Here is a 27,852-nt window from a genome sequence, read left to right as displayed (position 1 = left end):
CACCAAGAATCAGACACAACTGAAGCAATTTGCACACAGCACATATTAATCTAAACAAACCCATGCCATTTTAAAAACTTTCATGACTGTATATCTTTGACTTTTTTTAATCTTATTTTTGACATAGCTATATTTTTAAATCCCTAATTAAAACAAGGAAATTGAGATGAGACTTGTATTCCATGTCTTTTAGATGTTATATGTTCAAAAAAATTAAGTATTGAAGCTACTCTACAGGTGACCCTGCTCTATAGTTAGCAGAAGAAAAATTATTTGTAATAATGAAGCTGAGAGCCCGCAGCCTGGGAAGTTACCAATTCAAACGTCTATGTTCCTGTTTAAAAAAGAAAAATCAAAGACTTTGGGTTCTGTGTGAAGCCTGAGTCTCAGAGTAACTAAGTGCCTCCAAATCACATCTGGGCACTTAAACTTTAAGAGCTTATGTGGAGTTATGTGGAAATTCTTCTGAATGGAATCATAGACACTTGGTTTCCAAGGAGTGATCTTTGTCCAGCACAGGTAGACACTTACTCAAGAACTTGGAATGATGGGGTATAGACATCGTGTTCCGAACCCCTTCTGGGAGCTGGCTCATGTCTGTACTGTATCACTGGGGCAACAGAATGACACGCACAGGGAAGAATGGGACGCTGGTCCCAAATGGCCAATGTTAGGAAGGGTTCCTCTATTCTGACGGGCTGCTCCTTGACCATCAGCCCTGACTGGTCCCTCTCTGTTGGCCGCTTCTGTCCACCCAGAGTCAATCTCAGTGAGTCCATCCTGAAATTGATCTGTATGCAGTCTTCTTGCTAGACAGTCTGCAGCTCTGATGACCTTGGCAGCGGTCATCTGCTGGAGCGTCTGAGCCCTTTTGGACTGGGCAGCACCCCTCTGTGGATGGAAATCTGGAGTACTGCTTTGTCAAGGAAAAGCTGAATTAAAGGCCTTCCTTGGACTTGTCAGGTAATTTGCCTACAATGCAGGAGACCTGAGTTTGATCCCTGGATTGGGAAGATAACCTGGAGAAGGGTATGGCAACCCACGCCAGTATTCTTGCCCGGAGAATCCCATTGACAGAGAAGTCTGGCGAGCTACAGTCTATAGGATCACAGAGTCAGACACAAGTGAAGTGACTTAGCACCCCCATTGCTTCCTTATTTTTCCGACATAATGAGATCGATACTGCCCCCCACAGCCTGAGATTGCCCAGACCAGAGCACTTGGGCATTTCCTGGCCCTTTCTTGATGTGACTGAGTTTGTGGTCACAGGAAAACAAAGAGAAGTGAAATAACACTCTACAATGCTCCCGTGGATGGTTCCCTTCTTGCTGTTTGCATCCAAAGAGCTTTGCTAAATGAAAAAAATCCCAGAACATCAGGCTCTGATGGGACCCTTGAGATTTTATTAACTCTCTAAGTTGACAGTTTAGCATACTGAGACCAAGAGAGATAAATTTTCTAAAGTTGGGATGCTAGAGACTGGCCAAGCAAGCCTTGGAATCCTGGTCTGGGTGATCCCTGCCCAGTGCTCACTCTCCTCCAAAGGCTGCACCTCCAAGGAGCTGTTGTCATAAAAGCCCCATCAGACCAACTTTGAACATTCACATTCTTAATGGGCAAGGTCCTGGTCGAAATGTCCCTTTGCTCAAGGACTTGAGACAGTTTTGTGGTCTCTCCATGAGGTAATTCACTCAGAAGGATGCTCTGCCTTCTAACTGATGCATAGATGGATGACCAATGTCCAGGCTGAGGGAGACACATGAACAGGTACAACTTATGCAAAACTACCGTATGCAGCAACCTCTAGCTTATTTTGTACCTCCTCTCCTTTTAAATGGGCTTCCCTGGTGATTCAATGGTAAAGAATCCACCTGCCAATCCAATTGGAGACTGAGGTTCGATCCCTGGTCTGGTAAGATCCCCTGGAGAAGGAAATGGCAATCCACTACAGTATTCTTGCCTGGGACACCCCAGAGGAGCTTAACAGGCTATCATCCATGGAGTCGCAAAGTGTCAGACACAACTTAGTGACTGAACAACAACCCCTTTTAAGTAACTCTAGTTGTGTTTCTAATACATGAAATGGTTAACTCTGTAGAAGGAGAGTCAGAGACGGTACCTAATCCCAGCTTGATGCAATTACTTTAACATGAATTTAAAATAAAATTAAAGTTAACAGTTTAAACTGATGTTTGAGGGTTTTAAAAAGATTTAGTTTCCTTTGGAACCACTGTGTTATTTGATCCAGTACAATCTTTTTGAGCATAACATCTTTACCCAAGTACCATTACTACTAGATTATGCCCATAGGTTGAGTTACAAACGTCTAAAAAATCTTAAAATTATTAAGCTCAGATTAGAGTGTTCAAAGACTATGGTGTTATTTTAGTCTCCTGCCATATCCTCCATTTACTATAAACTTGTTATATTGGCATTCAAATAAAATGTCATAAAGCAAGTATGTAAGGAGGTGTTTGGGGTTTGTTTCAGGCTTCTGCGAGCCAAGTTTGCATGGCAACCAAGATGTATAACAGAAACATTCAAATGGTCTTCATAAAAAGAAATGTTGAGCAGAGCTCAAGAGTGGAGCGAGTTCTAAGCTGGGACAGACTATCAAAGCTGGCCAGAGCCATGACTGAGGTCCAGGTAGGGGCAGCCTGTCACCCAACATTGTCTCAATAGTACTCTGAGTCCCCTTCTGCCATAGCTGCCAAGTGCTAATGCACTGGAGGCCAAGGCTCCAGAGACGCAGCTGCGTGGAATTTGCAGATGTTACAATTGAAAGGACCCTTTGACGCCATGTAAACTAAACCCCTTTCTTTCTAGGTGAGAAAGTGGAGATCCACAGTCGTGATCTGCTCCCAGTCACAGAGGTCTGAGTGTCTATTTGTAGTAGAGGCATGTAAATACGTTCTGACCCATGTTCTCTGTTGTAATGAATTCTCTTCTGTTTTCATAGTTAAACTGCAACTAAGTTTGCATTACACAAGCAAGTGTGGATGCAAAAGTCTTGCTTGTCTTGTTGACACTGTCACTGTTCTGGTGACACAGCTAGCAGGACCTGTACTACCCCAAACTGGCTGGCCTCTTCATCAACTACAGATGCTGATATCCACCACTCTGGTTTCTTTCCCAGTAATCTAAGTACACATCAGCCCCCCTCTTTACACTTAGCTTGTTAAGAACCCTGGCAAATTATATGTCATGAAGCTGCAAATCCAGATGGCTCTGCATAAAAATGGAGTGGAAGGTCTCTTAATTGACCTTCTTTTAACCAATTGACCAGTTTAAGGACCACCCTCAATTTCCTGTCTTTTATTTTATTTATTTATTTTTGGCTGCTCCGAGAGTCATGTAGAATCTTACTCACTGCCATACGTGTTAAGTCACTTCAGTTGTGTCTGACTCTTTGCGACTCCTCTGTCTATGGAATTCTCCAGGCAAGAATACTGGAATAGGTTGCCATGCCCTCCTCCTTCAGGGGATCTTCCCGACCCATGGTTAGAACCCACATCACTTACATCTCTCCTATATTTGCAGGCAGGTTCTTTACCACCAGTGCCACCTGGGAAGCCCTTACCAGGAGTCAAATCTGTGCCCCCTGTAGTGGAAGCTTGGAGTCTCAACCCCTGGACCACCAGGGAATTCCCCATTTCCTGTTTTTTATTTGTAATTTCATCAGACTTTTACTATGGAAAAGGCTAAACACATTCAAAATGAACCCCCAAGAATCTCTAGAAGTAGGACCACTGAGTCAGAGGATCAGTGCATATATAATTATGCTAGGTAGTACCAATTTCTCCTCTCCAGGGGGTTGGATAATTTGCATCCCATCAACAACAATATGAGGGTGTCTATTTCCCTCACAGTCTCCTTAACAGCACATGTTGTCAACATTTGGGACTTTTGCCAATATAACAGGTGAAAAATGGTATTTCCCTGTAGTTTTTGAATATGCATTTTCCTACAATGAGTGAGGTTAAACATTTTTCCATATGGGTTATGAACCGTTTGTATTTTTTTTTTCTGTGAACTGTGTGCTCATATTTCTAGACTACTTTTCTATAAGGTTGTTAAAATTTCTATTTTCTTTTTCAGCTGTCTTTGGTATATTATTTTAATCAATATAAAATTGTCATTTTTGAACATCTATGAGCAAAGAGTTTTGCATGGTTGAACCCAAACATTAGGTGTATTATCCTTGTGTAATATGTGGCCAATATCTGTTCATTGTCTTTTTAACTTTTCTTATTATTTTTGTTATGCAAAATTATTTCCTTTTAATTTTAAGTAGTCAAATTAATATTTTTTCCTTATTGCTGTTGGATTTTGAGTCATAACCAGCAAGTTTTCCCCATGGACATTAGGAATTTACCAGCTCTCTTTTTAGTGTTTGTCATGGTTTCATTTTTTCAATTTTTTAAATTTTTTTCATTTATTTTTATTAGTTGAAAGCTAATTACTTTACAATATTATAGTGGCTCTTGCCATACATTGACATGAATCAGCCATGTATTTACATGTGTTCCCCATCCTGATCCCCCCTCCCACCTCCCTCCCCACCCCATCCCTCTGGGTCTTCCCAGTGCACCAGCCCTGAGCACTTGTCTCATGCATCCAACCTGGGCTGGTGATCTGTTTCACCCTTGATAGTATACTTGTTTCAATGCTGTTCTCTCTGAACATCCCACCCTCGTCTTCTCCCACAGAGTCCAAAAGTCTGTTCTGTACATCTGTGTCTCTTTTTCTGTTTTGCATATAGGGTTAATGTTACCATCTTTCTAAATTCCATGTATATGTGTTAGTATACTGTAATGGTCTTTATCTTTCTGGCTTACTTCACTCTGTATAATGGGCTCCAGTTTCATCTATCTCATTAGAACTGATTCAAATGAATTCTTTTTAATGGCTGAGTAATATTCCATTGTGTATATGTACCATAGCTTCCTTATCCATTTGTCTGCTGATGGGCATCTAGGTTGCTTCCATGTCCTGGCAATTATAAACAGTGCTGTGATGAACATTGGGGTGCACGTGTCTCTTTCAGATCCAGTTTCCTTGGTGTGTATGCCCATGAGTGGGATTGCTGGGTCACATGGCAGTTCTATTTCCAGTTTTTTAAGAAATCTCTACACTGTTCTCCATAGTGGCTGTACTAGTTTGCATTCCCACCAACAGTGTAAGAGGGTTCCCTTTTCTCCACACCCTCTCCAGCATTTATTGCTTGTAGACTTTTGGATAGCAGTCATCCTGACTGGCATGTAATGGTACCTCATCGTGGTTTTGATTTGCATTTCTCTGACAATGGGTGATGTTGAGCATCTTCTCATGTGTTTGTTAGCCATCTGTATGTCTTCTTTGGAGAAAAGTCTGTTTATCTCTTTGGCCCATTTTTTGATTGAGTCATTTATTTTTCTGGAGTTGAGCTGGAGGAGTTGCTTGTATATTTTTGAGATTAATCCTTTGTCTGTTGCTTTGTTTGCTATTATTTTCTCCCATTCTGAAGGCTGTCTTTTCACCTTGCTTATAGTTTCCTTTGTTGTGCAAAAGCTTTTAAGTTTCATTAGGTCCCATTTGTTTATTTTTGCTTTTATTTCCAGTATTCTGGGAGGTGGTTCATAGAGGATCCTGCTGTGATTTATGTCGGAGAGTATTTTGCCTATGTTCTCCTCTAGGAGTTTTATAGTTTCTGATCTTACATTTAGATCTTTAATCCATTTTGAGTTTATTTTTGTGTATGGTGTTAGAAGGTGTTCTAGTTTCATTCTTTTACAAGTGGTTGACCAGTTTTCCCAGCACCACTTGTTAAAGAGGTTGTCTTTTTTCCATTGTATATCTTTGCCTCCTTTGTCGAAGATAAGGTGTCCATAGGTTTGTGGATTTATCTCTGGGCTTTCTATTCTGTTCCATTGATTTATATTTCCGTCTTTGTGCCAGTACCATACTGTCTTGATGGCTGTGGCTTTGTAGTAGAGCCTGAAGTCAGGCAGGTTGATTCCTCCAGTTCCATTCTTCTTTCTCAAGATTGCTTTGGCTATTCGAGGTTTTTTGTATTTCCATACAAATTGTGAAATTATTTGTTCTAGTTCTGTGAAAAATACCGTTGGTAGTTTGATAGGGATTGCATTGAATCTATAGATTGCTTTGGGTAGTATAGCCATTTTGACAATATTGATTCTTCCTATCCATGAACACGGTATATTTCTCCATCTGTTTGTGTCCTCTTTGATTTCTTTCATCAGTGTTTGATAGTTTTCTACATCTTTCGCTTCTTTAGGTAGATATACTCCTAAGTATTTTATTCTTTTTGTTGCAATGGTGAATGGTATTGTTTCCTTAATTTATCTTTCTGTTTTCTCATTGTTAGTGTATAGGAATGCAAGGGATTTCTGTGTGTTAATTTTATATCCTGCAACATTACTGTATTCATTGATTAGCTGTAGTAATTTTCTGGTAGAGTCTTTAGGGTTTTCTATGTAGAAGATCATGTCGTCTGCAAACAGTGAGAGTTTTACTTCTTCTTTTCCTATCTGGATTCCTTTTATTTCTTCTTCTGCTCTGATTGCCGTGGCCAACACTTCCAAAACTATGTTGAATAGTAGTAGTGAGAGTGGACACCCTTGTCTTGTTCCTGACTTTAAGGGAAATGCTTTCAATTTTTCACCATTGAGGATAATGTTTGTGGGTTTGTCATATATAGCTTTTATTATGTTGAGGTATGCTCCTTCTATGCCTGCTTTCTGGAGAGTTTTTATCATAAATGGATGTTGAATTTTGTCGAAGGCTTTTTCTGCATCTATTGAGATAATCATATGGTTTTTATCTTTCAATTTGTTAATGTGGTGATTGATTTGTGGATATTAAAGAATCCTTGCATTCCTGGGATAAAGTCCACTTGGTCATGATGTATGATCTTTTTAATACGTTGTTGGATTCTGTTTGCCAGAATTTTGTTAAGGATTTTTGCATCTATGTTCATCAGTGATATTGGTCTGTAGTTTTCTTTTTTTGTGGCATCCTTGTCTGGTTTTGGTATTAGGGTGATGGTGGCCTCATAGAATGAGTTTGGAAGTTTGCCCTTCTTCTGCAATTTTCTGGAAGAGTTTGAGTAAGATAGGTGTTAGCTCTTCTCTAAATTTTTGGTAGAATTCAGCTGTGAAGCTGTCTGGTCCTGGGCTTTTGTTTGCTGGAAGATTTCTGATTACAGTTTCAATTTCCGTGCTTGTGATAGGTCTGTTAAGATTTTCTATTTCTTCCTGGTTCAGTTTTGGAAAGTTATACTTTTCTAAGAATTTGTCCATTTCTTCAAAGTTGTCCATTTTATTGGCATAGAGCTGCTGGTAGTAGTCTCTTATGATCCTTTGTATTTCAGTGTTGTCTGTTGTGATCTCTCCATTTTCATTTCTAATTTTGTTGATTTGGTTCTTCTCCCTTTGTTTCTTGATGAGTCTGGCTAACAGTTTGTCAATTTTATTTACCTTTTAAAAAAACCAACTTTTAGCTTTGTTGATTTTTGCTGTGGTCTCTTTAGTTTCTTTTGCATTTATTTCTGCCCTAATTTTTAAGATTTCTTTCCTTCTACTAACCCTGGGGTTCTTCACGTCTTCCTTCTCTAGTTGCTTTAGCTGTAGAGTTAGGTTATTTATTTGACTTTTTCTTGTTTCTTGAGGTAAGCCTGTACTGATATGAACCTTCCCCTTAGCACTGCTTTTACAGTGTCCCATAGGTTTTGGGTTGTTGTGTTTTCATTTTCATTCATTTCTATGCACATTTTGATTTCTTTTTTGATTTCTTCTATGATTTGTTGGTTATTCAGAAGCATGTTATTAGCCTTTATATGTTGGAATTTTTAATAGTTTTTTTCTTGTGATTGAGATTTAATCTTACTGAATTGTGGTCAGAAAAGATGACTAGAATGATTTCAATTTTTTTGAATTTACCAAGACTAGATTTATGGCCCAGGATGTGATCTATTCTGGAGAAGGTTCCGTGTGCACTTGAGAAAAAGGTGAAATTGATTGTTTTGGGGTGAAATGTCCTAAAGATACCAATTAGGTCTAGCTGGACCATTGTGTCCTTTAAAGTTTGTGTTTCCTTGTTAATTTTCTGTTTAGTTGATCTGTCCATAGGTGTGAGTGGGGTATTAAAGTCTCCCACTATTATTGTGTTATTGTTAATTTCCCCATTCATTGTTGTTAGCATTTGCCTTACATATTGCGGTGCTCCTGTGTTGGGTGCATATATATTTATAATTGTTATATCTTCTTCTTGGATTGATCCTTTGATCATTATGTAGTGTCCTTCTTTGTCTCTTTTCACAGCCTTTATTTTGAAGTCTATTTTATCTGATATAAGTATTGAGACTCCTGCTTTCTTTTGGTCTCCATTTGCGTGAAGTATTTTTTTTCCAGCCCTTCACTTTCAGTCTGTATGTGTCCCTTGCTTTGAGGTGGGTCTCTTATAGACAGCATATATAGGGGTCTTGCTTTTGTATCCATTCAGCCAGTCTTTGTCTTTTGGTTGGGGCATTCAACCCATTTACATTTAAGGTAATTATTGATAAGAACAGTCCCATTGCCATTTGGTTTGTTGTTTTGGGTTCACGTTCATACAACCTTTCTGTGTTTCCTGTCTAGAGAAGATCCTTTAGCATTTGTTGGAGAGCTGGTTTGGTGGTGCTGAATTCTCTCAGCTTTTGCTTGTCTGTAAAGCTTTTAAATTCTCCTTCATATCTGAATGAGATCCTTGCTGGGTACAGTTATCTGGGTTGTAGGTTATTCTCTTTCATTACTTTAAGTATGTCCTGCCATTCCCTTCTGGCCTGAAGAGTTTCTATTGAAAGATCAGCTGTTATCCTTATGGGAATCCCCTTGTGTGTTATTTGTTGTTTCTCCCTTGCTGCTTTTAATATTTGTTCCTTGTGTTTGATCTTTGTTAACTTGACTAATGTGTCTTGGGGTGTTTCGCCTTGGATTTATCCTGTTTAGGACTCTCTGGGTTTCTTGGACTTGGGTAGCTATTTCCTTCTCCATTTTGGGGAAGTTTTCAGCTATTATCTCCTCTAGTATCTTCTCATGGCCTTTCTTTTCGTCTTCTTCTTCTGGGACTCCTATGATTCGAATGTTGGGGCATTTCACATTGTCCCAGAGGTCCCTGAGGTTGTCCTCATTTCTTTTAATTCTTTTTTCTTTTTTCCTCTCTGCTTCATTTATTTCCACCATTTTATCTTCTACCTCACTTATCCTATCTTCTGCCTCTGTTATTCTACTGTTGGTTCCCTCCAGAGTGTTTTTGATCTCATTTATTGCATTATTCATTTTTAATTGACTCTTTTTTATTTCTTCTAGGTCCTTGTTAAACATTTCTTGCATCTTCTCAATCCTTGTCTCCAGGTTATCTATCTGTAAGTCCATTTTGTTTTCAAGATTTTGGATCATTTTTATTATCATTATTCTAAATTCTTTTTCAGGTAGATTCCCTATTTCCTCCTCTTTTGTTTGGCTTGGTGGGCATTTTTCATGTTCCTTTACCTGCTGGCTATTTCTCTGCCTTTTCATTTTATTTAGATTGCTGGGTTTGGCATGGCCTTTTGTATTCTGGTAGTCTGTGCTTCCCTTTTATTGTGGAGGTTTCTCCCAGTGGGTGGGGCTGGATGTTTGGCTTGTTGAGGTTTGCTGCTTAGAGAAGCTTGTGTCAGGTGTTCTGGTGGGTGGAGCTGGATTTCTTCTCTCTGGAGTGCAATGGAGTGTCCAGTAGTGAGTTTTGAGATGGGTCTATGGGTTTGGTGTGACTTTGGGCAGCCTGTATATTGACGCTCAGGGCTATGTTCCTGCGTTGCTGGAGAATTTGCATGGTATGTCTTGCTCTGGAACTTATTGGCTCTTGGGTGGTGGTTGGTTTCAGTGTAGGTATGGAGGCTTTTGGATGATCTCTTATTAATTAATGTTCCATGTAGTCAGGAGTTCTCTGGTGTTCTCGGGTTTGGGGCTTAAGCCTCTTGCCTCTGGATTTCAGTCTTACTCTTTCAGTAGCCTCAAGACTTCTCCCTCCATACAGCACTGATAATAAAACTTCTAGGTTAATGGTGAAAGGATTCTCCACAGTGAGGGACACCCAGAGAGGTTCACAGAGTTACATGAAGAAGAGGAGAGGGAGGAAGGAGATAGAGGTGAGCAGGAGGAGAAAAAGGGGGACTCAAGAGAGGAGAGATAGATCTAGGTTGTACTCTGTTCCCTAAGTGTTCTCCATAATCCAGAATACCCACAGAGATTCACAGAATTGGAATGAGAAGAGAAGGGGGAGGGAGGAAATAGAGGTGATCTGGGGGAGAAAAAGGAGAGTCAAAAGGGGGAGAGAGTGATCAAACCAGTAATCACACTCCTGAGTAAAAACGGGTACTGAAGGTTGGATTCTTAAATGTCCAAAATTGATATCAAATACTGAAAAATGAAGATTAAAAATCTAGAGTAGAGGTTAGACTCTTAAAAATACAATATTAAAAAACCACAAAAACACAAAAAATTTAAGAAATATATATGAAGTTTGCTTTAAAAATAAGGTCCTTTTTTTTTTTTTTGGCCAGGTTATAGTGGGTTATAAACATGAAAATTAAGGAGTAATAGAGGAGGAATAGAGGACTCCTTTCGAAGACAATGGGCTGCTTTTCTGGGTGTCTGATGTCCTCTGCTAGCGATCAGAAGTTGTTTTGTGAGTTTGCTCAGCGTTCAAATGATCTTTCGATGAATTTGTAGGGGAGAAAGTGGTCTCCCCGTCCTATTCCTCTGCCATCTTAGTTCCCTCCAGTTTTATCAATTTTTAAGTGAAAGTGTTAGTCTCTCAGTTGTGGCCTGACTCTTTTTGACCCCATGGACTGTAGCCCACCAAACTCCTATGTTCTTGGAATGCTCCAGGCAAGAATACTGGGAGTGGGTTGCCATTCCCTCCTCCAGAAGATCTTTTACATTTTATTTATTTGTTTGCTTATCGCTGCAGCACTCACTCGATGTGTGGGATCTTAGTTCCCTAACCAAGATTAAACCCACATCCCCTGCAATGGAATCACAGTCTTAACTACTAGAACCAAGTCTCCCAAATTTTACATTTTAAATATCTGGTCGTTTTAGATATTGTCTTGATAATTTATCTTCACTTACAAGATGAGAAATACACCCACTTTTATCTCTAATCATGTCACTATCCAGTTATCTCACCACCAGTTATTAAAGTGTCCACCCCTCTCTTGCCCAATTTGAAATGCCATCTTTATCATATGTTAATTAAAAAAAAATTTCTGGAGTTTCATTACTTTTCCACTGATCTGTCTATTCATGCACCAGTATTGCACTGCATAATATGTTTCAAATATTTAGTAGGCCGTTTCCTGCAGTGCTTCTTTTTTTAGAGACTTCCTCTATATTCTTCCTTATTTATCCCCTCTAATGAATCTTATAACCAACTCATATAGTTAAAAAAAAAAAAAAACTTAGTGATTCTTATTTTTCAAGATCTATTAAGGAATAATTGACAAATAAAATTGTATATATTTAAAGTGTACAGCAAGATGATTTGATATACACATACATTGTGAAGTAATTTCCACAATCAAGCTAATTGATGCATCCATCACCTAATATAGTTAACATTTTTGTCTAAGTTAAAATCTTGGGCCATGCATAACCATGGTTTATCTACATGAAAAAATAAGAAATCCAATGAGTGAACCTATATTTAACTAAAAATATTTTGCCTTTTACTAAAAAAAATTGATGACTGAATATATTGTATTAGCTTGTGTTTTTCAAAGATGGCCACAACAATACCTCCCATCCTACATGCTCTGGTGTTACTCCTCCATCAAGAAGTGAAGCCTGTGTCTTCTCCTTCTGAACATGGGTGAACATTCAGAAAACTAAGATCATGGCATCTGGTCCCATCACTTCATAGCAAAGAGATGGGGAAACCGTGGAAACAGTGAGAGACTTTATTTTGGGGGGCTCCAAAATCACTGCAGATGGTGACTGCAACTATGAAATTAAAAGACGCTTGCTCCTTGGAAGAAAACTTATGACCAACCTAGACAGCATATTAAAAAGGGGAGACACTACCAACAAAAGTCTGTCTAGTCAAAGCTATGGTTTTTCAGGTAGTCATGTATGGATGTGAGAGTTGGACTATAACAAAAGTTGAGCATGGAAGAATTGATGCCTTCAAACTGTGGTGTTGGAGAAGACTTGAGAGTCCCTTGGACTGCAAGGAGATCAAACCAGTCCATCCTAAAGGAAATCAGTCCTGAATATTCATTGGAAAGATTGATGCTGAAGCTGAAACTCCAATCCTTTGGCCACCTGATGGAAAGAACTGACTCACTGGAAAAGACCCTGATGCTGGGAAAGATTGAAGGTGGGGGGAGAAGGGGACAACAGAAGAGGAGATGGTTGGATGGCATCACCGACTCAATGAACGAGTTTGAGTAAGCTCCAGGAGTTTGGATGGACAGGGAGGCCTGGCATGTTGCAGCCCATGGGGTCACAAAGAGTCAGACACGGCTGAGTGACAGAAATGAACTGAGCTGGACCTTTGCAATGGCCTCATGGATGTCTACTGCAGGATTTTCGTTCTGTAACTGAAGTACCACAGCAACTTTTCCCGTACATCATGCATGTGTGCCAAGTCATCTCAATGGTGTCTGACTCTTTGCAACCCTATGGACTGTAGCCCACTGGCTCTTCTGTCCATGGGACTCTCCAGGCAAAAATACTGGAGTGGATTGCCATGCTCTCCTCCAGGGAATCTTCCTGACCCAGGGATCGAACCCACATCTCTTACATCTCCTGCATTGGCAGGTGGGTTCTTTACCAGTAGTGCCACCTGGGAAGCCCTTCCCAGGTGTATCATGCATAAAGATCGTTAATTTTCTAGAAATGACATTTTCTTGAGAAAATATTCTGATTGATAGTAGTTAGTCACTTCTTATAAGTTAAATGCACATTTTCGCCAATATGTTTGGTTTTTTTTAGCCATACATAAATTAACACTGAGAAAGATGGAGATGAAAAAAAAAAACACACACACACACAAATGAGTGTGCTTCAACCAGATATTTTCAGGGAATTACAATCATAGAGGAAAAAAAAGCCACTAAAAGATTAAGACACAAATTTCCAAGCATCTATATGGTTTTGTTTGGTGCAGCTAACAGTCTGACATTTAAAAAATAAATACAAAAGTGAAATAACACATTTTCCAGTGTTTGCCATTATAGTGAGACCTACTTAAAGAGGAGAGGAAAACAAGGCCATCATCAACATCTACAGTAAGCCTGCCAGAGAAAATACAGAACATCAGTTAATTGGGAATTCAGGTGTGGCTGGAAAGGTGACTGCCTCCTCATCCCATGATGCTGCATCCTTATGGGGAAACTTGTACTAAAATATTTGTAGACAACCTGCTTCTGGGTCAGGGTTTTGTATCGAGCAGAGCAGTTCCCTTGCTGAGCTCTACTGAAAGTCAGCCCTGGATTCAAGAATTTGAAATAGACAAAAGATATTTTTAAAAAAGAAAACAAATTAAATTAAAAAGGGAATTTCAGATAAACAAGACATATTCTTAGTGTATTCCAAATATTATATAGGACATGCTAAAAGTTATTTTTTGTTTATCTGAAATTCAAATCTAACTAGGCGTCTTAAATGTTTTGATTTTTATTGAGTAGTAATACATATGCCATGAAATGTACCCAATTAAACTATATAATTTAAGGGCTTTTTAGAATAGTCACAGGGTTGTACAGTCATCACTGTAACCCCTATTAAGACCATGGTCATCCCTCCAAAAGGAAATGAGAACCTATTAGCACCCTCTTGACGTCAGCATGCCTAGCCTGAGGCAAACACAAATCTACATTTTGCAACATTGTTCTATGCTTTGTCTCTGTACACTCACCAAGCTGGTGACAAGGATATTTCATATAATTGAACCATATAATCCATGGTGTATCCTGTATTTTTATTTTCTACATCTGACAGCCCTGGCTCAAAGCCAATAGTCTAGAGCAATGAAGAGTCATTTTAACCAAAGAGAATACAAAGGGAAAGGAAATTCACTGCAGCAGACAGAGAAAAATTCACAGCACAGGGAAAACCTGGAGGCGCTTCTCGGCACTACTCCTGGTCCCTTATTATAAGCCCAACGTCAAGAGTAGCCAGTGGCTGGTTCGGGAGAAACATTCTTTCCTAAAGAAAACCCACAGCAGCTCTGGGGGAGCCAGAGATTCAGACTGGCTGCTACTATTGTAGCCTAGAACAACATCCAAGCACATCACAGAACTTCTTGCAATGGGAATCTCATCATCTCTGTGTCCAGGTGCCGGGGGGCATCCTACAGACACTTCACCAGGAATGCTGTTGCTAGGACCTCTGCCATCACTGCGTCTGAAAGCCTTGTGTCTCCACTGTGCTCCGTTAGCCTCCTGGCCCAGGAAGAGATGCCGCACGGCACTTCCTCTTCTCCAGCATGCAAAAGATGGGGCAAAAGCACAGATTTTGAAAAGAGGTCCAACCCTAATTCTTGCAGACTGGGTGGTGAGCACAGATGACAGCAACTGGGGTCACATTTCTGTGTCCTGGCTACATAAAGACCAGAAAAATTAGTTTCCAGCTCCTAACTTGGGGAGGTAGGACACATAATGTGGGGGGAAAAGCCAAACTACAAGACAGGATTTCAAAAGATTCAGGGCCACTGTAAATATAACATGGATCCACCACCACAACCTCTTTTACCATCTCTTTGCCCTGTTTTGCTTGTGAAGATGTTGAAATGGCTGCTGGCTTTGGAAAGGTAAATTTGGGTAAAAGAGTGATGCCAGGAAACTCTGTAAAGGAGAGGATCCAGGACTTTGGAACTGAGAAAATATCCATGACCCACGAATGCTGGGATGTGTGTGCTGTCTATAGTTCCTGGACAGTCTTATTTTTCGAATATCCACTTCAGTATAACAAATGTATTAAAATTCATCTGCATTTCCCCATTAAATATAAATTATGCCCACACATTTTTTTTGGAAATTCCTTTATAATTTTGCTTTTAAAACTATTTTTGTTTCCAGTAGTTTATTACATTTTAAAATTATAATGATTAATTCACATGTATCATACAAGCTCAGGAATTCTACAAAATAAGAAAATTGAACATATGATTTCTTTCAAGTATAATGGATTATTTTTACTAATATCAAATTTAACAGTGAAAATGTGGCATCATGTGACATTTAGAGGCATCCATTAACAAATCATCACTTTTGATCTTTCAGTTTTCTATTTGTCCTTTGGATTCAAATAATAATTCCATGCTTCAACTTTTTACAAGGAACTTTGAAAAGCTTAATGGCTAAACAACACTGGGAGGATATTCTTATACTAAATTATCTGTGAGATTTGGGACATAGTTTAACAATACCCAAGTTGGGAGAGGAGAATCAACGGCAAACCAAGGCTATAGATACTACTGGCCGAGGCTTTTCTCAAACGCCTGGCCCTCCTTTTCCCTCCTGTGGTCTTTAGGATACAGAAAACCCCATCTGAACTGTACCATCAAGGGCAAAGACAACTCTCAGCCAAGATGGAAAGGGACTTGAAGGAAATCTACATACATTGCAATAAAACAAAGGGACAAAAAGGCCAGAAAGAGATTCCCACTTTAAGCACGAAAAACATTGGGAAAGCTTGCAAATACACTGTAGAAATACATGATGATAAGTTGATGATAACAAATGGAAGACAAAAGGGATACCACAAGCAAAAAAAAAAGACAAAAGATCCAGTCAAAATGACTTCAGAGATAAGATGTTCAAACAACAGAGTAAGATGAAAAGAGAATTTTTAGAGTTAAAACAAACCAAGGACCAAAACATTGCTTAACATTAATTAATTATATTTTCTATATCACAGAAAATATAATTAATTAGAAAAAGATTGTAACAGAGTTGACTAAACTGAATTACTGGCACATAGGAAAGATTTAAAATAATCTTAATGAATATCAAGAGGGAAAAGATTAAGATACTAAAGCAATTAGTAATGGAGTGGTACAGTCTAACCTAAAGATGACATGACTGGAGTCTCTGAAATGAAGAATCCTATAAGTAAAACAATATGTATTGTAGTCCTAATACAGAAAAAATTCAAGGGATTAAGGAAATACTGAGTCTATTGGTTGAAAGTCACATTATCTGCAAAGAAAAACAGATACAGAACAATTGAATCTTTGCCAAAGCCAACTGAGGTAATGAATTTCAAGGAAACTTTTTAAACTAAAAACATGAAATAACAGAATTAAACAAATATGTATGTGTATTTATAGTATAATCATAAGGTAAATAAAATATTAATCTTTTAAAGTTTTAGAGATTGGGTCACAAAAACTCAATCCAAACATATACTGCATACAAGAGAAGCCTCCAAAACAGATTACAGAAATATTAAAAGTAAAAAGTAAAAAAACACAGTACGGAAACACTATATCAAAGTTGTAGAGTTACTCTCCGATGTTTTCATCTATATTTGTTTAGTTGCTTTCTTTTGCATTTAGGTTTATGGTTCACTTGGAAATACTCATATATGTATGGTGAAAATGGATCTAGTGTTATGCTTTTGTTTCCCAACAACATGATATAAAAAGTTCATCTTTGCCCTGGTGGTCCCAGAAACCACCATTATAATATTCTAGATTAGATTATAATTTGTAGCATATGTAGTTCCATATATTTATAAACTTTCTGCTCTTGCCATTGATTTTTATGCGCACCATTATCATACTGTTTTAATTATCAAGGTTTTGTAATATATTTAGATATCTTCCTTGTCACTGCTTTTTAGTTACTTTGCCTGTGTATCTTTCCAAAACAAATTCTGATATCAATTTGTTTAGTTCAGTTGGGATTAAACTGATTTTATTTTAGATAATTAACATCTTGATGGTGTCAAAACATTCCAAGCAAAAACAAGCAACATCTTTGCACTTATTCAAGTCTACCTTTGCACCTTTCAGGAGCTATTACAGTTTTTTAAATACACAGTTTGAACACTTCTTTCTAAATCTATTTCTAAATATTTCATATTTTTGCTGCTATTACAAATAGGTTTTCACCTTCATTATATCCTGTAGCTGGTTATTATTTGTATATGTGGAATTTACCAAATTCCTTAGATGACAATGCAGGGTGCTGAGATCTATCCTACACCACTCCCATTACATAATGGGCTGGTAATTATCATCATTGATTCCACGTGGGGAAAGAGTTGATTGAGTTGGAGTTCAAGGTTAGGGCCCAGGACAGACATTTACTGGCTCAGTAGCCATTTATTTGTTCTGGTCACATCAATTTCTGGGCTTCCCTGGTGGCTCAGATGGTAAAGAATTTGCCTGCAATGTGGGAGACCTGGGTTCAATCCCTGGGTGGGAAGATCCCCTGGAGGAGGGCATGGCACCCCACTCCAGTATTCTTGTCTGCAGAATCCCCATGGACAGAGGAGCCTGGTGGGCTACAGTCCATGGGGTCACAAACAGTCAGACACGACTGAGTGACTAAGCACATATCAATCTCTACATCCCAGAAGAAGGCAGAGGTGGTGATGGTTAAGTCATGGTCTTTGATTATACACTATATGACCTGCTTCTCAAAGTATATGAAGTCCAAGAGTATTTTTCTCAATGCATCAGTACTAAAATGCCATTAGCATAAACTTAGCCTGGACTTTTTTTCTATGGAATTCCTTGACCTTTTAATATCAGTGAAGTTTCCTGTATTGCCTTCCTATTGCTGGCATGACTAGCACAAATTTAGAGGCTTAGGGCCACAGACATTCATTCTTGTGTTCTATATACAGATTAGAAAGTTAAACATGGGTCTCACTGGGTTAACCTTCTAATCAAGACTCTTTATTTAGTTGCATCTGCAAAGTCCATTTACCATGTAAGGAAATATACTTGCAGATGTGCCAGGAATTGGAACATGAACATCTTTGGAGGTCATTATTCTATTATATTTTTCATTTGAATTTTTTTCTGTAAATTCATGGTTGTTGGAATATCTAGGTGAAGTGTTTAGATGCCTACTGGGAAGCACAGAAGTGCAAGAAAGAACCCAAACTTGAGTCTGACATATTTAGATTTAAGCCCTGACTTGGAGCTTCCCTTGTAGCTCAGTTGATAAAGAATCTGCCTGCGATGCAGAAGACCTGGGTTCAATTCCTGGGTTGGGAAGATCCCCTGGAGAAGGAAATGGCAACCCACTCCAGTATTCTTGCCTGGAGAATCCCATGGACAGAGGAGACTGCCAGGCTATATTCCATGGGGTCTCAAGAGTCGGACGCAAGTTAGTGACTAAACCACCACCACCACTGCCTGACTAGCCTGTGGAAGTAACCAGTTTTTTAAGCCTCATTTTTGTCATCAACAAAATTTAATGCATGATAATAGTGTCTACTTCTAAAGGCTGCCGAAAGAACTAAAAGAATTGAAGATGTAAAATTTTAACTCAACGCCTAGCACATAGTAAGCACCAAAGTCAGCTAGCTGTGGTCTACAGACACTTCCAAGAAAAAAAATGACTTAGTTTTTCTTTAAAAAAAAATTTTTATTGGGGTGTAATTGCCTTATAATGTTTTCATTTTTGTTGTACAACAAAGTGAATTAGCTCCATGTACACCTATATGCCCTTCTTGGACCTCCCTCCCACCACCAACCCCATCCCACACTCTATGTCATCACAGAGCACTGAGCTGAGCTCCCTGGGCTATGCAGCAGGTTCCCACCAGCTGTCTATTAGAAAATGACTTAATGCCACTGCATTGAGAGCCTATTTAAGTTATCCGGGTATTTTTGGATTTCAAACAAGTAAACAAACTTTTTGATAACCCAAATAGATTTCTGGTTTGACCAGTCAAAAAAGGCATCCCATCCAAGAATTCATTTATCAACGCAGGCATCCCCCTACCTCTCTGCCCACAAGAGTCTCATAAATTATTCCAGCAGGTTGGTAAGCTCTGCTGTCTTAAGCCCACATGAAGAACCAAGCTGCAGGGCACTGATTTACACTGCTGTGCTCAGCACTCCAAGTGTTTGTTATGCACTCCTTTAACTATACAAGGAGTCATCTAATCACTATATCCAACCATATGCTAATCTGTTCTAGCCCTTGTCCACCTCCCAATAACTATTCTCTGGGGGCAGCATGCTATCGAATAGAGACTTGAGACTTTTCATGGTGTGGTTCCAGTTTTTGTTACTCTGTTTTGCAAGCTGAGCTTAGCAAGTCTGTCTGCCAATGTACCGGCTCCTACATCTGCAATTATAATTGAATCCACACAGTTAGATTTAATCACACAACCTCATATAATACATTGGTTGTCATAGATTTCTGTTACTTTAAGCATATAGTTTACAAGCTACTGTATTTCTAGCGACTATTTTTGGCAGAGGATTTTATTGGTATCTACTACAATGTATTCCTTCCAATTTGATTTGGTTGATGTGTGTGCACATTTGCAAACCCAAGCAAAAGAGACAAGTTAGAATGGTTTTAACATCATAGCATTAGACTCTTTCTGGTTTATTCAATAAGAGATGTTGAAGGGATTAGCAATAACCTAATCCTCTCTGACTTGAGGTGAAACAGACTTGTCCATTATCCAACTCTTAAAGATTTTCAGAATTAAAGGTCTTTGAGCTCTATTAATATACTAGATAGAAGATCTATGTTATTCTGTGCGTCATCATAGTTATTTTAAGTTCTTTTTAGATATATACATTTTTGTCCTGATCAACATTTGCCCGGGAGATTTTATTTCATCAGAACTTAGTAATGGAGTAAAACTCAATTAAGCAAAACATTATTGAAGGCCATTTCATGGTACTGTGATCCTCTAGTTTGCCTAAGTTCAGTTCAGTCACTCAGTCAGTCGTGTCCAACTCTTTGTGACCCCATGGACTGCAGCACTCCAGGCCTCCCTGTCCATGACCAATCCTGGAGTTTACTCAAACTCAAGTCCATTGAGTCGGTGATCCCATCCAACCATCTCATCCTCTGCCATCTCCTTCTTCTCCCTCCTTCAATCTATCCCAGCATTGGGGTCTTTTCAAATGAGTCAGTTCTTCTCATCAGGTGGCCAAAGTATTGGAGTTTCAGCTTCAGCATCAGTCCTTCCAGTGAATATTCAGGACTGATTTCCTTTAGGATTGATTTCCTTTAGGATGGACTTGTTGGATCTCCTTGCAGTCCAAGGAACTCTTCTCCAACACCACAGTTTGCCTAAGGCTTCCCAAGAAACCATTCTGATGCTTTTTCTCATTGAGTTGAGTTGCCATATAGTAAAGATGCTGGCTTGGTACAATGAACTCACTTGGTCAGAAGACAAAGATGTAGCAGCAGAGCTAACTCTAGCCTCATTCATCATCCTGAGCCATTCCCCTCAGAGTATATTTCATCTCCCATAAGCCATTCAGTTTAGTGGCTTGAACCTGCTTCCTGGAGGAGCCTTCATTTCTGCATCCCACTCTCATTTGAGTCTGATATCTGCTTTGCCCAATAAGGGCTTTTCTCAACTGGAAAGGGAATTCCCAGCTCAGAGATGATGCTATTTGCTCCTTCTTCCTCATGGGATTGTTTTACATCCATCCAGTCAGCAAGTTTGAGACAGTGGCATTTATCTCGATGACCAAAAAAACCCAGCAAAACTCAGATAATGTCTTGCGAAAGTTGCAAACCTGGTTTTATCTCCAGTGAGGATACATGAACTCTGGAGGGAGCCTTATGGGCAGTAGGGAACCGAAAGTGACCACAGAGCATCCCAAAGCTCAGTACAAACTGTGAAGATATTCGTTTATTTTTTTCCTGTTTTGTTCTACATCTTGTATCTTGATTTGGAGGCAGCCAAGATACTATACATCCCCTTAATAGGACTTCAAAACTGATTTAACCTTTCCATATGACTCAGTAGAGGGAATATTTAAAGCATTCATGGTAAAGTCTTAATGCTAAAGATATTAGAAAAATACAAAAATAAAGGAAGGTTATATTCATATCTGATTTCTATTGAAATATAAAGTGTAAAAGTTACTATGGATACTATTTAGATTAAAAAAATATATAATAATCATGCCATATACAAATACAGAATAGTGAAAGATGAAAATTGTCATTCAAATGCAATCAGTCAGTTCAGTTTAATATAATTGAGACAAGACTTCTGTAAGAAAAAGGAAGCTGCTGATTGTATTTAAAACTCACAAGCAACCATCTACTGCTTATGTGAGATATGATTAAAGACCTGGGACCTATAAAGGGCACAAGCGAATGTGTGGTCAGAAATCAGTTATAACTATGTGCTTGTAGATGATGTCCATCTAGTGGATGTGGAAGCAGACACGGTACATATAGAGATCCAGCTATTGACACAGACAGAGAAGCTGGTGTTTTTCTCTGGGAATGAATAAAATCCATTGCAAAATACTTATGGAGAGACAAGGGTGGTAAGAACATGCTCACTAGGTATCTGCCCTCCTACTGCCTCGAGGCGAGGAAACTGGGGAGGACTCTGAGGAGTAAGCCTTCCTGAAGCTTGCTGTCAGGCCAGAGTGATGCCTGCTCACCAGTAACTACCATCCAAATCTATGCACTTTGTGTTAACATAGGTAACAAGAAGCAGAGACCTACTGGTAACTAGTGGTTCAGATTCCCAGAATTTTCTGTGATGGAAAGAGTTGTTTGGTGATCTGAGGTGTATTTATCAAACAAAGATACACAAGCGGCCTCTGACAGCATGATATACCCACCAGAATTTCCGTAAATTGTTACTAAACAACACTGTAGAGATTTCACAGAAAACATCGTAAACCATATTACTAACTTCTGTAACACTGACCTGGTTGTCAGAAATACAGAATTGTTTTTCCACCAAGTAATAAATCACACAAAATGTTATAAAACCTCACTGTTTAAAAAATTCATTTTGGCTTGACAAAACAATTAGCATTCTTTCTGAAGCTGAGATCAACATGTGAAAATATTGTCTGATTCTGTAAACCAAGATGACAGATTGAATACACTGTGCATACCTTACAAAATCCTAAAAGGGAGAGGGGACCCATCATGTGGAGTTGCTCAGAGATTGTTTAGAATGGCCTGCCAGCTTCTATTGTAGTCATAGGTGGGGATTCCTTTTCAAAGGAATTAAAGGATGGTTTGCTGACATGACTATCTTCTCCAATATTTTAATTGGAGACACTTTCTTATAGGTCTAGACAAGCAACTGTGTCTTCATTGTCTACTAAACCCAGTTTTGCTTTAGTGCAGTTATGATATTGAAGAGGTGTCTTTGAATCAATAAAAGTGTCTAAAAATGAGAATAAAGAAAACGAAACCATTTGCATCAGTTAACAAAAACACTTTATCCAACTGCCAACCTCTCACTTAGCATTAAGCACTTGGACCACAAAGATTTTTGCCCATTGTTTCTTTTTCCGGCTTTCTTCCCCAGGATTTGCTCAGGTTCTGTGATTTTTCAGCTGCACGCCTCCACAGGCCCTGGGTGAGCCATCATGAGGAATCTAGGGTATGGACACAAAGTGGACTGATTCTGACTGTCCATCAGCTGAGCTAGACCCAGTGTGATGGTTTGTCATTTTCACATATGTTGAACTTACACAGAATTTCTGGCAGCTGAAGAAACCTTGGTACCTGTGCAACTGTAATATCCTAGCAATTTCATAATGAAATTCACATGGAATCTCCCAACCCAGCCAGATTTGTGTCAGCTTTCTTAACATGTTCCAGTTGCATGAAATACTAATTAAAGGTACTCATTGTTAACTAATATAAATAGTCCCCACTTAGCCCATTATAGGTATGGGCTGTAAAACAAACAATTACGTGACAGATGATACATTTGAACATACAGAAATTCTGTAATGACATTTCTGTAGCACTGTAACCTCTTCAACCAGCAGATGGTCCACATTAGGGGCTAAAAGGGGTGCTGATTGCGAGGGTGACGCACCCTCCAGCTTGTGACTTTTCTTCTAAGAATAGAAAGCACCTCTGAAGGATTTACATTACAGATGGAGTTGAGGCAATGAAATCATCCATGGGAGCTGGTTTTTAACTGTTCCATGTGTTTAGGATTCTGTATCCTGATGTCAAGCAATAGTATCAGGCTACTTACAAAACTGTGATCTGAGGAGGAAGCGACCATGGGAAGAAATGGTGTATAATCGAGCAAGTCTCTCTTCAGAAGTAGATAATCTGTCGCTGGGCACCCAGGTTTAAAAGAGGTTTTGACATGTGGGAAATTAAGTTTGAAATATATTCTTTTTCTCCAAGAGGTAAATCAACTATTTGTCAAAATAATCAATTAATACAATCAGTGATGAATGGCCATGAATACAGTACTCCTGGCAATCAAATAAATATACAAATTAATTAAATTATGCCATGGCAAATCACTTCCTACTCTCTTGTGTCTATCTTATTCTCCTAACACAAATTACAGGTACTTCTGAAATTCTGATCAAAGAAAGATTGTGTGACAGCTGAGTCTATCAAATGAGAGACACTGAAATACATGTTTTAGTGGAACAGCAACTTTGAGGAAGAGATTGTAAACATTTTATTAAATCACAAATTCAGGTACAGAGGGAAATGTCCAAAGGGAAATGATCTCTACATATTCAACCTCATTCACTATCATGAATTTCTATTCCTCATCTCTTTCAATTTGCCAGGTACTGTGTTAAAAGTTTTATAGGATTTATCTTAGTTGCTGTTTAAAAGCCTGTAAAGTAAATACTGTTATTACTATTATTCACATTTTAATGTCATTATAATAATTATGTTCAATGAAGTTTAAAAAAAAGTGCTTTCGATGAATAAAAATCTCAGCAGAGAAATAAGAAATCAAAGAATGAGAAAGGAAATTCTAGGGCTTCCCTGGTGGCTCAGTGGTGAAGAATCCACCTGCCAATGCAGGAGACATGGGTTCAATCCCTGATGCAGTAAGATCCCACATGCCATGGAGCAATTAAGCACATGCACCACAACTATTGAGCCTGTGCTCTAGAGCCCAGAAGACACAACGACTGAGCCAGAGTTCCCTAGAGTCTGCTCCACAAGAGAAACCACTGCAAAAAGAAATTTGTGCGCTGCAACTAGAGAGTAGCCCCTGCTCACCACAACTAGAGAAAGGTCTATGTGGCATCGAAGACCCAGCACAGCCAAAAATAAATAAATTAAATTATTTTTTAAAAAAGAAGGAAATTCTAGGCCTAAAAATAAAATTTCAGAATTAAAATAAAAAATCACTAGATAGATTTAACAGCTGGAAGCACAAAGTGAAGATCAGAGTGGGGGGAAAAAAATTAAAGAATAGGGCCCTGGGGATCTCCTAGATAATGTCAATGTGACATACAAACTTGATGAAAGACAGAAATCTGCAAAAACAATATGCAAAATGAAACCAAGAATCATAAACCCAACAACGCCCATGTTAATGTACATCAATGTTGAACTATCTGAATTGCCTCAAAACTGCTGATTTTCACATACCTCTTTCAGACCCAGCAAATCAACTGGATACAAAATTAGTGAGAATACAAGAAATGTAAACAATAAAATGAAAGACTTTATCTGATGGATACATATAGAATCCTGCACATCAACAAATAAAGAATAGATATTACTTTTAGATAAACTCAAAATATTTATGCAGATATGCAGATGACACCACCCTTATGGCAGAAAGTAAAGAACTTAAGTCTCTTGACCAAAGTGAAAGAGGAGAATGAAAAAGTTGGCTTAAAGCTCAACATTCAGAAAACTAAGATCATGGCATCTGGTCCTATCACTTCATGGCAAATAGATGGGGAAACAGTAGAAACAGTGGCTGACTTCATTTTGGGGGGCTCTAAAATCACTGGAGAAGGAAATGGCAACCCATTCCAGAATTCTTGCCTGGAGAATTCCAGGGACGGAGGAGGCTGGTGGGCTGCCGTCTAAGGGGTCGCACAGAGTCAGACACAACTGAAGCGACTTAGCATTAGCAAAATCACTGCAGATAGTGATTGCAGCCATGAAATTAAAAGACGCTTACTCCTTGGAAGGAAAGTTATGACCAACCTAGACAACATATTAAAAATCAGAGACATTACTTTGCCAACAAAGGTCCATCTAGTCAAGGCTATGGTTTTTCCAGTAGTCATGTGTGGATGTGAGAGTTGGACTATAAAGAAAGCTGAGTGCCAAAGAATTGATGCTTTTGAACTGTGGTGTTGGAGAAGACTCTTGAGAGTCCCTTGGACTTCAAGGAGATCCAACCAGTCCGTCCTAAAGAAAATCAGTCCTGAGTGTTCATTGGAAGGACTGATGTTGAAGCTGAAACTCCAATACTTTGGCCACCTGCTGGGAAGAACTGACTCATTTGAAAAGATCCTGATGCTGGGAAATATTGAGGGCAGGAGGAGAAGGAGATGACAGAGGATGAGATGGTTGGATGGGATCACCAACTCAATGGACATGAGTTTGAACAAACTCCAGGAGTTGGTCATGGACAGGGAGGCCTGGCGTGCTGCAGTCCATGGGGTCACAAAGAGTCAGACACAACTGAGCGACTGAACTGAACTGAAAATATTTATAAAGATTGACCACAGATTATGCCAAAAGGACTAAAAATACATCAAAATTTGAGATCATAAAGAATCTTATTCTATATTCATCATTCTGTTTAATTTGAAACTGATAGTTAAAAGCTAATTTTAAAACTTATATGCATAAACTTAAAAAACACACTATTAAATAATTTATGGGTATAAGGGGAAAATGATGATATAAATAATGAAATATTTAACCCTAACCCTAAATAAGTAAAATCACACTACATCAAAATTTGTGGGTTGCAGTAAAGTTTTACTTAGGTGGAAATTTATACATTCAAATAAGTTATTAAAATAAGAAAATAAAAATTATAGGTACACAAAAAATAAAAAAGAACAGAAAACTCAAAGGAACTAGAAATAAATGTTAATAGAGAATTTAGCAAATAGAAAGCAAATTCAATATAATAAAAATAATTTAAAAAAGAGAAAATGCTTTCACCTTTAAAAGACAAAGATAGCATGTGCCTAACAAAATGGAATGTCAAAAAAAGAAAGGAAGGGGAAATAAATGGTGTTAAGAACAAAAAACAGAACATTTCTACAGAATCAGGAAAGAGATAAGTAATCTTAGAAAATTTGTAGGAATAACTTCATAAAACTAATTTGAAAATTTAGATGAAATTAGCAGCTTTCTGGGAAAAGATGAATGAAAGTAATTTACTAATGACACAACGAACATTTTAATACACTGAAGTGAAGTGAAGTGAAGTGAAGTCACTCAGTCGTGTCTGACTCTGCGACCCCGTGGACTGTAGCCTACTGGGCTCCTCCATCCATGGGATTTTCCAGGCAAGAGTACTGAAGTGGGTTGCCATTTCCTTCTCCAGAGGATCTTCCCAACCCAGGGGTCGAACCCAGGTCTCCCACATTGTAGGCAGATGCTTTAATCTCTGAGCCACCAGGGAAGCCCAATTATTAATACACTAATAACTATTAAAGAAATTGAAAATGAACCAATAGAAATCTCTCTTCCAGAGAAATATCAAGGTGAAGCTATTTTGTGAAGCTGTTAAATATTCAAGAAAGGAATAATTATTATATTATACAAATAGTTTCAGAAAATAGAAAAGGAATATAGAAAAAGAAAAGATAGTTCCCCAAGACCTGTTTTGAGCCTAGCATAACCGGACACAAAAATCTGATAAGAACAGTATCAGAAAATGAAATTAGAAGTAAATGTTAACAAGTGAAATGCAGAAATATGAAAAAAATAATACATTATACATGAATAGAGTTTTTCCCAGAAATGCAAGATGCTTCAGCATTAGAAAATCCACTGGCACAAATGATCCCATTAAGGTATTAAAGAAGAAAATGACATGATCATCTCAATAAATATAGACAAACCATTTGATAAAATTTTTCATTCATGTTAAGTAGAGAAAATGTTGGTCTACCAGAATGTGAAATCAGATTTTCATCTTATCTCTGGATTAGGGCTGAGGTTTCAAAGTGACAGAAAAAAGTTATATTTTAAGTATCTTTACATCCTAAAGAAAGTTGCTCAGTCAACCATTCATGAAGGACTTAGAAAGGGGACAGTGAAACTCCTAGTCTGTCAGCATTACCATCATCCATCCCAGGGTGATTTAAAGCAACATGAGCCTTTGGTCAAGAAGATTGCCTGGGGAAAGGAATGGCTACCCACTCCAGTATTCTTGTCTGGGAAATCCCATGGACAGAGAAGCCTGCAGGCTACAGTCCATGGGGTCGCAGAGATTGGATGTGACTGAGCAACTAACACCACACACACACACACACACACACACACACACACACACAATTTTGTTGAGAATGCTCCAAAGTAAGGTAGACCTATAACTTCTTTTCTATTTTATATTTTAGTGTCAGGGTTTTCTGGCTTTAAAAATGTGTTAGGTTTATGGCCCAGGATGTGATCTATTCTGGAGAAGATTCCGTGTGCACTTGAGAAAAAGGTGAAGTTGATTGTTTTGGGGTGAAACGTCTATAGATGTCAATAAGGTCTAGCTGGTCCATTGTGTCCTTTAAACTTTGTGTTTCCTTGTTAATTTTCTGTTTAGTTGATCTATCCATAGTTGTGAGTGGAGTATTAAAGTCTCCCACTATTATTGTGTTACTATTAATTTCGTCTTTCATACTCGTTAGCGTTTGCCTTATATATTGTGGTGC

General features: G+C 38.5%; 2 long non-coding RNA genes across 2 annotated transcripts in view; one reads left to right on the top strand and one right to left on the bottom strand.

Moving 5' to 3' along the window:
• The window catches only part of LOC139037185 (uncharacterized), a 141,238-nt gene that overhangs the window by 3,189 nt on the left and 110,197 nt on the right, over window positions 1–27,852 (bottom strand). The gene's annotated exons all lie outside the window — the stretch shown is intronic.
• Window positions 599–27,852, top strand: part of LOC110148202 (uncharacterized) — a 46,021-nt gene continuing 18,767 nt past the window's right edge. Inside the window, exons 1-2 of the long non-coding RNA XR_002317104.2 lie at window positions 599–963; window positions 2,491–2,646. This is a non-coding gene — a long non-coding RNA (uncharacterized lncRNA). The remainder of the gene's footprint in view (window positions 964–2,490; window positions 2,647–27,852) is intronic.

The sequence above is a fragment of the Odocoileus virginianus genome, chromosome 2 (genome assembly GCF_023699985.2).
Source record: "Odocoileus virginianus isolate 20LAN1187 ecotype Illinois chromosome 2, Ovbor_1.2, whole genome shotgun sequence".
Classification (NCBI taxonomy): Eukaryota; Metazoa; Chordata; class Mammalia; order Artiodactyla; family Cervidae; genus Odocoileus; species Odocoileus virginianus.
Note: the sequence above shows the minus strand (reverse complement) of the source record. Positions and strands in the feature narration are given on the sequence as shown.